This window comes from Mus pahari, chromosome 20, assembly GCF_900095145.1.
Source record: "Mus pahari chromosome 20, PAHARI_EIJ_v1.1, whole genome shotgun sequence".
Taxonomy (NCBI): Eukaryota; Metazoa; Chordata; class Mammalia; order Rodentia; family Muridae; genus Mus; species Mus pahari.
The window spans coordinates 27,251,985-27,262,643 of NC_034609.1; the positions used below are offsets into that span (position 1 = coordinate 27,251,985).

The 10,659-nt window shown below is 44.8% G+C and overlaps 1 long non-coding RNA gene across 1 annotated transcript in view; it reads left to right on the top strand.

The window, feature by feature from the left end:
* The window catches only part of LOC110337189, a 73,552-nt gene extending 69,146 nt beyond the window's left edge, over positions 1 to 4,406 (top strand). Inside the window, exon 5 of the long non-coding RNA XR_002381251.1 lies at positions 4,146 to 4,406. This is a non-coding gene — a long non-coding RNA (uncharacterized LOC110337189). The remainder of the gene's footprint in view (positions 1 to 4,145) is intronic.
* The last annotated feature ends 6,253 nt before the right edge of the window (positions 4,407 to 10,659 follow it).

Sequence of the window (10,659 nt, forward strand, 5' to 3'; positions counted from 1 at the left end):
GCTTCTGCTTCTGCTTCTGCTTCTGCTTCTGCTTCTGCTTCTGCTTCTGCTTCTGCTTCTGCTTCTGCTTCTGCTTCTGCTTCTGCTTCTGCTTCTCATCCGGCTGCTGGAATCTGTGTGGTTGGTTACACAGGACTCTACCCCAAGGACCACCTTGGGGAGCTGAGGGCTAAGGCAATAGGCTTTCATGTTTTTGTTTTGTTTTGTTTTGTTTTGTTTTTTGAGTTGAGTCTTCTTGGCACAGAGAGCACCATGCACCAGAAGGTGTCATAAAAAATAACTTTTGCTTGGCCTGAACATTATTGACTGTGAGATTTGCAATTTCATGATTTAATATTCCTCCCTTTCATCTACAAAATGCCCAATAGTCGGCCCAAACCTCAGTGCTGGGATTCTCCCTTCTCATTCAGACTCCCAGGTAGTTAATATCCTTTCTTCGGATAAGGCTTCTGATCCCACAAAGTTTTCCCTAGTATGGTGGTTAATATTCATCATCAACATGACTGGATTTAAAACTACCTTAGAGGGCCAGCAAGATTACTCAGCATGTAAAGGTGCTGGCCGCCACCCCCTCTCCCAAGCCCCCAGTATTGGTTGCCTGACTACCTCAGTTTGATCCCTGGAACTGAGAAAGATAGATGCAGAGAACTGACTCCACAACCTTTTCTTCTGACCCCCACCTCTTGTTTTCTGAGTAGCCCAGAGAGTCAGGGCTTGATTCAACCAAACCCTGGGAGGGTGAGCTTCAACCAAACCCTGGGAGGGTGAGCTTCAAGACTTGTGTCACCTCTTTAAGGAGTTGGTTTTAATTTTAACCAGTTTTTGTCTGTGTGTATGGGTGTTTTGCCTACATGTATGCCTGTGCACCACATGCATGCCTGATGCCCAGAGAGGCAAGAAGTACGGATTGGATCTCTTGAAACTGGAGTTACAAATATTGTGAATCATTGTCTAGTTGCCAGGCAACTGAATTTGCTGCAATGGTAGCAAATGCTCTTAACCACTAAGCTTCCTCTCCAGCCTTTTCCTTTTTTAAGTGTCCACGTGTGTGTCCATGTATGTGCCCATATGTGTGTGTGTGTGTGTGTGTGTGTTTGTGTGGCTAAATTTATGTTTGTGTGTGAAAATGTTTGTGTGTGTATTTGTGTGATTAAGTGTGTGTGTGTGTNTGTGTGTGTGTGTGTGTGTGTATTTGTGTGGCTAAATGTATGTTTGTGTGTGAAAATGTTTGTGTATTTGTGTGATTAAGTGTGTGTCTATGTGTGTGTCTGTGTGTGTGTGTCTGTGTGTGTGTGTGTGTGTGTCTGTGTATGTATTTGTGTGGCTAAATGTATGTTTGTGTATGAAAATGTTTGTGTGTGTATTTGTGTGATTAGGTGTGTGTGTGTGTGTGTGTGTGTGTGTGTGTGTGTGGTGCACCTGAATGCTCAGGAACCAGAAGATGGAATCAGATCCCTTAAAGCTGGAAATATAGGCTGTTGTGAGCTGCCTAATATAGAGCCTTCGCAAGAGAAATATGTGCTTTAAACTGCTGAGCCCACTACCAGGCCTGAGTCAGATCTATTTAATCCTCATTGGGCTACTGTTCCTAGCTTCTCATTCCCATCTCAACCCCAGAGCCTCCTTCCCATCCCTCATCTGGATTGTGTCTTTCTGATCTGTATGTGTCTTCCCACTGGGGAAAAAAAAACCTCTCTGAACCAAGCATAATTATGTAACTCCTCGATGGTCAACTTCCTTTAACTCCTTCCCCCCAGCAAAGAACTTGTACCTTTCTCCTTGGCAATCATCAAAGTCCAGCCATTTGTTAATTCACCTACTCAACAAACCTTTACTGAGTATCTAGTCCGTGCCATCTGTGCCCTTGGCCCTGGTGATAAATCAGACATTGATCTCTGCCTAACGGGGTTGGCTGAGGAAGAAGGAAGCCAATAATAGTCTTAGCAAGAAGGCAAACTGCATTACAGTTAGAGGGTGGTCCTGTGTTCCAGGAGCAGTGATGTAACCTAGGATGCTGGGCCTAGGAAGACCATGAGTTCATGATTCCCTGCGATTCCTTGTAAGACTCTGACTGAAGAGGAGGAAGAGGAAGAGGAGCCAAATAAGAAGCAAGTGCTGTGGGGAAAGGGAAGAGTAGCAGAGAAAGGTGATCTTGATTTCGGGAGATGGGGACCAGGAGGGCTTCTCGTCTTAACCAAGTGATCAGAACACGCCTGACTCAGAAAATGATGCTGCAGCAAAGACTTGGGGGAGATGGGTTTAAGTCTCAGGAATGTATCTGTAGGAACGTCGTTCCAGGCAATGGGAAAAGATGGTGTGAAGGCCCCTGGGGTGGGAGTACAGCTAGTATAATAGGGAGTAGCCCAGAGACCAGAGAGACCAGGGAGACCCGGGGAAGATGAGAGGAAGGAGCCAGATCTGCTATCCACAAGGGAAAGGGCCTGACTTTGGTCCTCAGGCATTGTCCCCATCTTATCAATATTACTCAAGGTCACAGTTTCCCAAGTATGTTGGGTTTCCTTGTGTCTTAAAACCTTTACCTACATCCTAGGCCATTGATATCCTGCCACCGAGTTTTGACTGCCATACCTCATGTGTGCCTGTATAGTTTAACTATAGAACTATTCTAGCTGCTAATGCACTGAATGCAAAAGCCTAACCCTTTGACAATATCACCCTGGAAAGAGCTCTTTTGGTGGGGGGGGGAATAAATTCCATCATCCTATTTTTCCCTTTCTCACCACCTGGCTGGCTACAGAATAGATGGATATCAAGAAAAGATGCTGAAGGAGATACGTTGAAATTCTTATCTATCCTTCTATCATTTATCTAAGATCCATCTATCATCTATTTCTATATCTATAATCTATCATTTACCTATTACCTCTCTATCATCTATTATCTATCACCTATCATCTATCTACCTATCTATCTATAATCTACCTGTATGAATATGTATATGTACATGCACACATGCATGTTCCCATGTGTTTAGGTATCCAGGCACATATGTGTACGTGGAGGCTAGAGAGTGATGTCAGATGTTGTTCCTTGGTCATTTGTCCACCTTTATATCTTGAGACAGTCTCTCTCATTAGAACCCGTGCCCAGGGATACCTCTGTCTGCTTCCTCACCACTGGGATTATATGCATGTGCTGACATCTCTACTCAAGTCTTCATGCTTACAAAGCTAACATTCCACCAACCGAGCAACCCCCTCAGTCCCTGAAAGTTGAGCTTCCTCTTGAAAATTAGGATTGAATTGTCCAACTTGATATACTCTATTTGAACTTCAGTTCCACCTATGTAAAATGTTTACAGCAGTCTGGTGTCATTTGCCTTCCAGACTTACTCTGTAGATCTAAAGAGAAAACAGGGATGCACCTCTCATAGCACAGGTCCGTGCAAGGGGGAAAGCCATCATTGTTGCCCAGCTGTTGGCTGTGAAATGCTTCGGGCCTGATAAGCAAGTAGCCTCTGGTTTCACTCGCATGCCAGTTACATGCCCTTAGTTCAAGCAGAGGTAATGTGGGGGTGAGGTTTATCTGATGTCACATGTGATTTGTTCTCAGAGTGGAACAAGGGGAGTCTGACTTCTTGTAGAGATGAGCCCCTCAGTGATGAATGAGGAAGGCCCTTCAATTGATCCATTCATTTTCTGTGAACAGATCCTGCAGCCACTGGCAGGCTGAACCATGGCTGCCCTGGGAACCTCCAACATCCCTCCCCCCAATTTATCCCCACCCCCACAAATTGTCAAAAAAAGGCATCATGATAGATAGAGCTCCTGTGTGCCACTAGGTGAGTGTTTAAATCTTTTATAAGACAGTCAATGGCCTTTATAAACCTTCAGAAGAGAATTACACTGCGTCTGAGATGGAGCTGAAAGTCAATGGGAAATTGATTCTGTCTAGCTGGTGCTGTTTCAAGCAGGAGGCTTGCTGGGTGCCTTCAGGATCAAACATACCATCTCGAGTGTGCCCTCCGGGTCTGAATTTACTCAAATGGAGAATATTGAGATGCCAAGGTCCGCTTCAGGGCTGAGGCACACCACCTCAGCAGCTGCAGGCTCCCAACACAGGTCTACCTTGAAGGGCAGTGCCTCGGACCACAGATAAGTTATAAAGTATGTTTATCTTCCCAGGAATTGATGTCAACCCCAACTTGATGCCATTGCCTGCACCCCAGGCACAGATGTCGGAAGATGATAAATGACCATCGATCTGGCCAGCAGCAGTAGGGCAAGGCACACCTACAATTACTCTCCTTTGCTAATGACCCCATTAGCCACTGGATCAAACACAGTTAGTGGGTGTGATGATGCTACAGTTATTCCCTTGTCGATACCCATTGGCCTGATCAATACTGTCGGCCAATGGATACCCAAATAAATAGTAAAGACCCCTATTTGGAAGTAATGGAGTCTGCTATCACAGATCTGGGTAGTTCTGCATCAGAGAGAAGTGGGTGGACTTTGGTAAACAGGCACATTAACGGGAGATGGTGGGTAGAAAGAGCACCCAGCGTTGGAACCTGGAGGACATAGGGGCTTGAATTCTGGTACAATGTCTCAGCAGTGGCCTGACAGAAGTCCCTCACCTGCCTAAAGGACTGTTTCCTGAGGTGTTGCCTAGTTAGGATCTTCATTATTTCGGCCATACAGGATTGTCGTGGTGCTGAAATCCAACCACAAGTGTAAGGACTTGCAGATTCGTTCACTACTGGATGCCAGTCTCAGGATACGAAAAGGTTTTTTTTGTTTCCTTTCATTTCATCTTTCTCCCCCGTCCTCTTTCCCTCTCCACCCTCTCTGTTCCAAAGACACATGGACTGGATCAAGCAATGCAAATGGCCCCAGGTGGCAGCAGCCAGCATCTAAGGCCTTCTCAGCTATCTTCTGATAAACAAGCTGCTATCCCTATTTCGCAGACAAGGCCGCTAGGGCTCAGGGACTCTCAGGAAAGAATGAAGTCTGAGGCTGCAATTACTGCAGGCCTACTTGCCACACTCGGTCTCCAAGGGCCCATGGGTAAGAAACCCTGATAAAGGCCCCAAGTTCAGAGTTGCGGCACATTCTAGAAGGTGGCTCTCCTGAGGTCAAGGACTTCCTCCTCTCCCGCTGCAGTTCCCCTCACTAAGAAGGAGCCCTTTCGGCATGCCCAAGGTCAAAGTGCCCTTTGCATTTCTCTAAACTCTGCCTTGCTTTGCAGAAGTTGGGAGAGGTTCAGAGATTTTGACACAGTGAAAAGGGAGAACTAAAATACTGAAATGAAACTGGTCAAATTTTAATGGGCTGTTTGCTTGTTCTATCATATTGTGCTTGTTACCATCAACAACAACAACAATATCACCACCACCATAACCACTATCACCACCATCACCACCACCACCAACAACAACCACAACAACAACAACAACACCATCACCACCACCACTACCACCACCACCAACAACAACAACAACAACACCATCGCCACCACTACCACCACCATCATCACCATCATCACTAGCTGCAGTACCATCACACAGAAACCCCTCAGGTCAATAGAAAGTTAGCATTCCACACTAAGCTAGGGACTGTAAGAGGCAGGCAAAAGGTTCAGAATTATTTTCACTCTCTGCAAGGGAAGCCTTGGCATCAGGTTCAGATGAAAGGCCAAACAGGGCGAAATTCCAACATCCCTGCCCCTCCTCCTTTCGGTCCAGGCTAGACCGTCAGGTGTGTCTGAACTTCAGTCGAGGAGCTCTATTTGAAAACCCTTCAGGGTGCCAGAGAGACAGTCCTTTTCCCCATCATCACTCTACCCCAGGCAAGCTCCAAAAAAGATGAGCAGATATGCCTGGCCACCATGGAGGGATGGTAGAGAGAGCAGCAAGGTGGTAGGATTGTTAGAGATGAGGCCAGGCAGGAAGGAATGGCAGAGGAGATCTTCCCTACTGTCAAACAGAGACATAGATAAAGACCCTCGGTCAGCTAGAAATGCAGCTCTTAAACCCTGAAGAATGAGAAAAACCTCCATGGTCAGAAAGGGCACATTGCCTGACAGATAGATAGAGCTGGGTTTGAGCCGAATGCCACTTGACAGTTTGCACAGGAGTATGAGAGGCACAGAGCTCAGCCTCAGTGTTTCCTACCTGGAAGATGGGCATAGGGCAAGGGCCCATGTGCTTAGGAGCAACGTGTGCATGGCAGTGACAAGCCCAGCATAGGTACACACATCTAGTCATTTATCAAATAATGAGCTCTGATTATACGCTGGCACTATGCCGGCCATCAAAGATTAGGCAGGAATGGAACAAGCTTGCTAACTGCCTTTACGGGATTCGAAACTTAGCAGTGGGAAGGATAGATGAAAGCACACATAGGAAAGACGGAAGTGGCCTGGTGTGGCCATGAGACCAGGGAAGGAGATAAGGGTTCCGATGACAGGGTCTGAGAGTCTGGAGAAGCAAATGGCAGAGTAAGGACAATGAGTACATTCAGACCGTTTAAGCAAGTCAAGAATTACAGTAAGAAAAGTAACAACCAGGTTTTTGATGTTCAAAAAAATAAAAAACAAAGCCATTTTACATAAATAGAAAGGGGAAGTTGGATGGGAGGTTCAGGGTCAGAAATGAAGGTATTGATGTGAATTTGTGCGTTTAAACTGTAAGCTTTGGAAGTGGATAGAAAACAGTGGTCATCAGCCAGGATTTATTCTTTCCCTCAGGGGAAACCTGGTAAAGTTTGAAAATATTTGAGTTTATAACAACTGAAAATAGGTGGGAACTGCTACTAGAATGTGGAGGTTAGAGACAAAGCATGGTGATAAATATCCCGCCGTGCAAAGGAAAAGCCCACAGCAAGGAATTACTCATTTTAAAATATCGCTAGCTGAGGCAAAGCATCCAGATCAGACAGGAGCATATGTGTTTGTATAGGTAGATGGAGGGATGATGGATGAATGGGTAATAATAGATGATGTCATGATGTCACAATGGATAGATATTATATATATATATATATATATATATATATATATATATATATATATATATATATATATATATATATATATATATATATATATATATATATATATATATACATATATATATATGGATAGATAGATAGATAGACAGGTAGACACAGAGACAGAGACAGAGAAACACATAGAGAAAGACACACAGAGAGAACACATTCTGTTCATATAGCCATAATATATATACACATACATACATGGTAATGGTAGATTAGATAGATAGATAGATAGATAGATAGATAGATAGATAGATAGATAGATAGATAGATAGATGGATAGATGGATAGATGGACAGAGTCCTGATTTCTTTTCCAGTTGCTGGAATAAAATGCCTTGACAAAAGCAACATATAAAGGACAGGATGATTTCAGATCACAGTTTCAGGTCACTGTCTGTCATAGGAAGTAACATCACAGCCATAATCAGGGATATAGCAATGAATGCCCTCAATGCTGGCACTCACATCCATCGATAACCATAATCAGGGATATAGCAATGAATGCCCTCATCAGGGATATAGCAATGAATGCCCTCAATGCTGGCACTCATGTCCATCGATTGACATTGAAGATTCCCCTGCCCAGGGGATAGTGGAGGTGTCCCACCTTGATCAAAATGCTCATAAGTAAGTTTAGAAGCCTGGCTCTAAACTTGGTCCAGTTAATAATTAATACTAGCTTTCAAAGATGAGCTGATGGCAGGACTGGTGATAGAGAACATATAAAGGAACAATGAGAAAGGCAGTTTTAAAATTAAGAATCTGGATGATTATGTTATAAGAGTTAATCCAGGTCTTAAAACCTTTGTGAAGTTTAGAATGGAAAGCATAAAAGAAAGCGTGTTATATTAACTCCATTGTGTATGTTGAAATACTATATGCACACAGCATAATGCTCCTGAAATAACTCCCCATCCCATTCAGCATGCTCAAGTCCAGGACAGACGTGAAAGAACTACACACATATTTCAAAGTTATCTTAGACTTATTGAATTGTGGGTATTATTGTCATTCAGTTTCATGTAAGATGAGGTTTTCATATGTAGCCCTGGTTGGCATGGAGCTCACATGTAGATTAATCTTGAACTCAGGTAGATGTGTATGCCTCTGCCTTTGCCTTACAAGCACTGAGAGCAGATGTGTGTACAACCACATGTGGCCATCTCTCCCCCCTCCCATTTTTCTAAAAGAGAGAGAGAGACAGAGAAATAGAACACATTCTATTCATATAGCCATAATTTTCTTCTGTGAATATGTTTGGGGGTTTTTTGTGTTCATTTGTTTGGTATGCATGCATGTATTTGAGCATGTATGTATACCAATACATGCACACGGTGCTCAGAGGATAGCTTTTAGGAGCCAATTACTCACATGATGTGAGCACCTCTGTGGCAGGCAGGCACCTTCCCTCACTGAGCTATCTCACTGGCCTTGTAAACGTAAGCATGCTATTGTTAACTAATTTATCATCACAAAAGAGCATTGCATCAAAGTAATTTAAAAACATAATACCGTTGAATTGAAAGGTCACTACATCTCCCAGTGAAAACCAGCACTCAATTAGTCAATCAGGAAGCTGCTTGCCAATTGCTGAGGTGGTCTGAGAACTGACCCTCAAGCAATCTGGGCTGAGCTGTGCTCCTAGACCTTCTTCATCACTTACACTATTCTGCAGAACACTCTCGAGACTCACATGAGACATGAAACGTGGGCGCATGTTGATTTTAATATTTAATGAAGTCCCCGCAGTGGGTTTGCTACCCACCCCAATGGTTTAGGTTCCGGAATGAAACACACACACGCACAGCCTTTATAGAGCTCGGTAGCTGGACTACTGCCTAACCTCCACGGGGTCTATCCTAAGTTATTACTTACTAGCTCTATACTCTCTTGGCTACTGTCCAACTGGGCCACACTCTGGGCCACATTCTCCTAACTCCTTCACATGGAAGCCATGCCTTTTTGCCCTGCACTCTTACTCAGGCATGGTGTAGCTACTCTCATCCACACTCTCCCTGCACAGCAGATCCCTTCTTCCTTCCCTCCAGGCCCCAAGTCTGGCAATCCTAAAGTCCTGCCTGTCTGTCCTGGCCGGGTATTGGTGATTGGCACCCTTATTTACCAATCAGAACCAACTGGGGTCTAGGTTCCCTTGCTGTCTTACTCTCTCATGCAAACTGTCAGACTCTTGTCTGCAAACAATTTTGGGGACCCAAATTAACATTGGAATATAAGCAGCATTGGTCCAAACCCACTACAGACTAGCTTTGTAACCTGTGAGGTGCTTGCCTGTGTGAAATGATGCATGTGCACAGAGGAGTACTCAACCTGACTATAAGAACTCATAATTCTGTCATTGGCATTAGCCCTTTGCCACCTTTAACTCACTCAATTCCCCCCATTAAACAACGCCATTATCAGGAAAGCGTGGCCATTTACAGGCAAGGAAAGTAAAAGAGCTTTGATCAAAAACTCACTCCAGAAATGGATGCTTCTGGCAGAATAGATAGCATCATCTCCGCCATCTCTGCCGTAGTGTCTGCCTGCCTTGCCTCCTGAAAGCTCTGTTCTCCGAGCAGGAGGATGCTTTTCAGGCAGAATGGCCAATACACCTTTAACCAAACATACAAACTTCAGAGGTCTCCGGGCTCTGTGCAAGCTCAGCCTGGCTCACAAAGCCTGGCTCCCAGCAGGAAGGCAGCCACTGAGCAGTTCTCATGCCTTCCATATACTCTGCTTAAGCTCCCATAATGCCCTGCAACACACACTCTGCCACTTCAAGGTTACCCTTGTCAGACATGACAAGCCACAGTTAGCCAAAGGAAAACAGAGTTAAGCAAGAGGTTAACCCAGGGAGGGCTCCTCCAAGCATGGCACGCCCTCTTTAAGGACTCCTGGGGCCATGGGAATATGTCAAATTGTGACCAAGAGGGACAACTGGTGATCAGGGTGAATGGTTCCTGCTGCCAGGATTAGTCACCCTGTATGCTGTTCGCAGGAAGTCCCTGATGAAGCTGTTGCCATATTTATTTGCTTAAAAGGGATTCGGGCTTCTTTATTGAAATTAAAACAAATTCAAAACCTTCAGAGACTATGCATAAAGTAAAAAGGTCACCAGGTCCTACCCGTTAAGATCTTTAATTCCGCACATAAATGAGATTGTCGCTGTGACTTCTGCAATTATGGAAAGATCAGGGAAATCAGAGCATGAAGGTCTGAAGAGAAGAGTTCCGCTCAGTAGTCTGGCTGCCTCTGTAAGCATCCGAGCCTGTGTCCTGTGTGTGGGCTTTCTGTCGAAAGTGAGGGAAGATGTAACCACGTTCTTGGCAGTGTCTCATGGATGCTATGTGCTCTAGCTGAGGCTTTGTACCCTAAACCCTCAGCTGCCAGACCCCAACATTCCTCAGAGTGAAATCGTTCCCACACCAGCACTGTGGCCATTAAGGCACATGCTTCCAAGAAGTGGGGAGGTCTCTTGTCCAGGTACTCATGGTTTTGGAGGTCCCCGTGAAGGCAAATTTAAAGCTAAGGAATGATTTCCAGGACCTGGAGAGATAGCTCAGCAGTTACGAGCACTTGGTCCACTACAACAACCATCCCTGACTTCCGTGCCAGAGGATCTATTGCCCTCTTCTGGC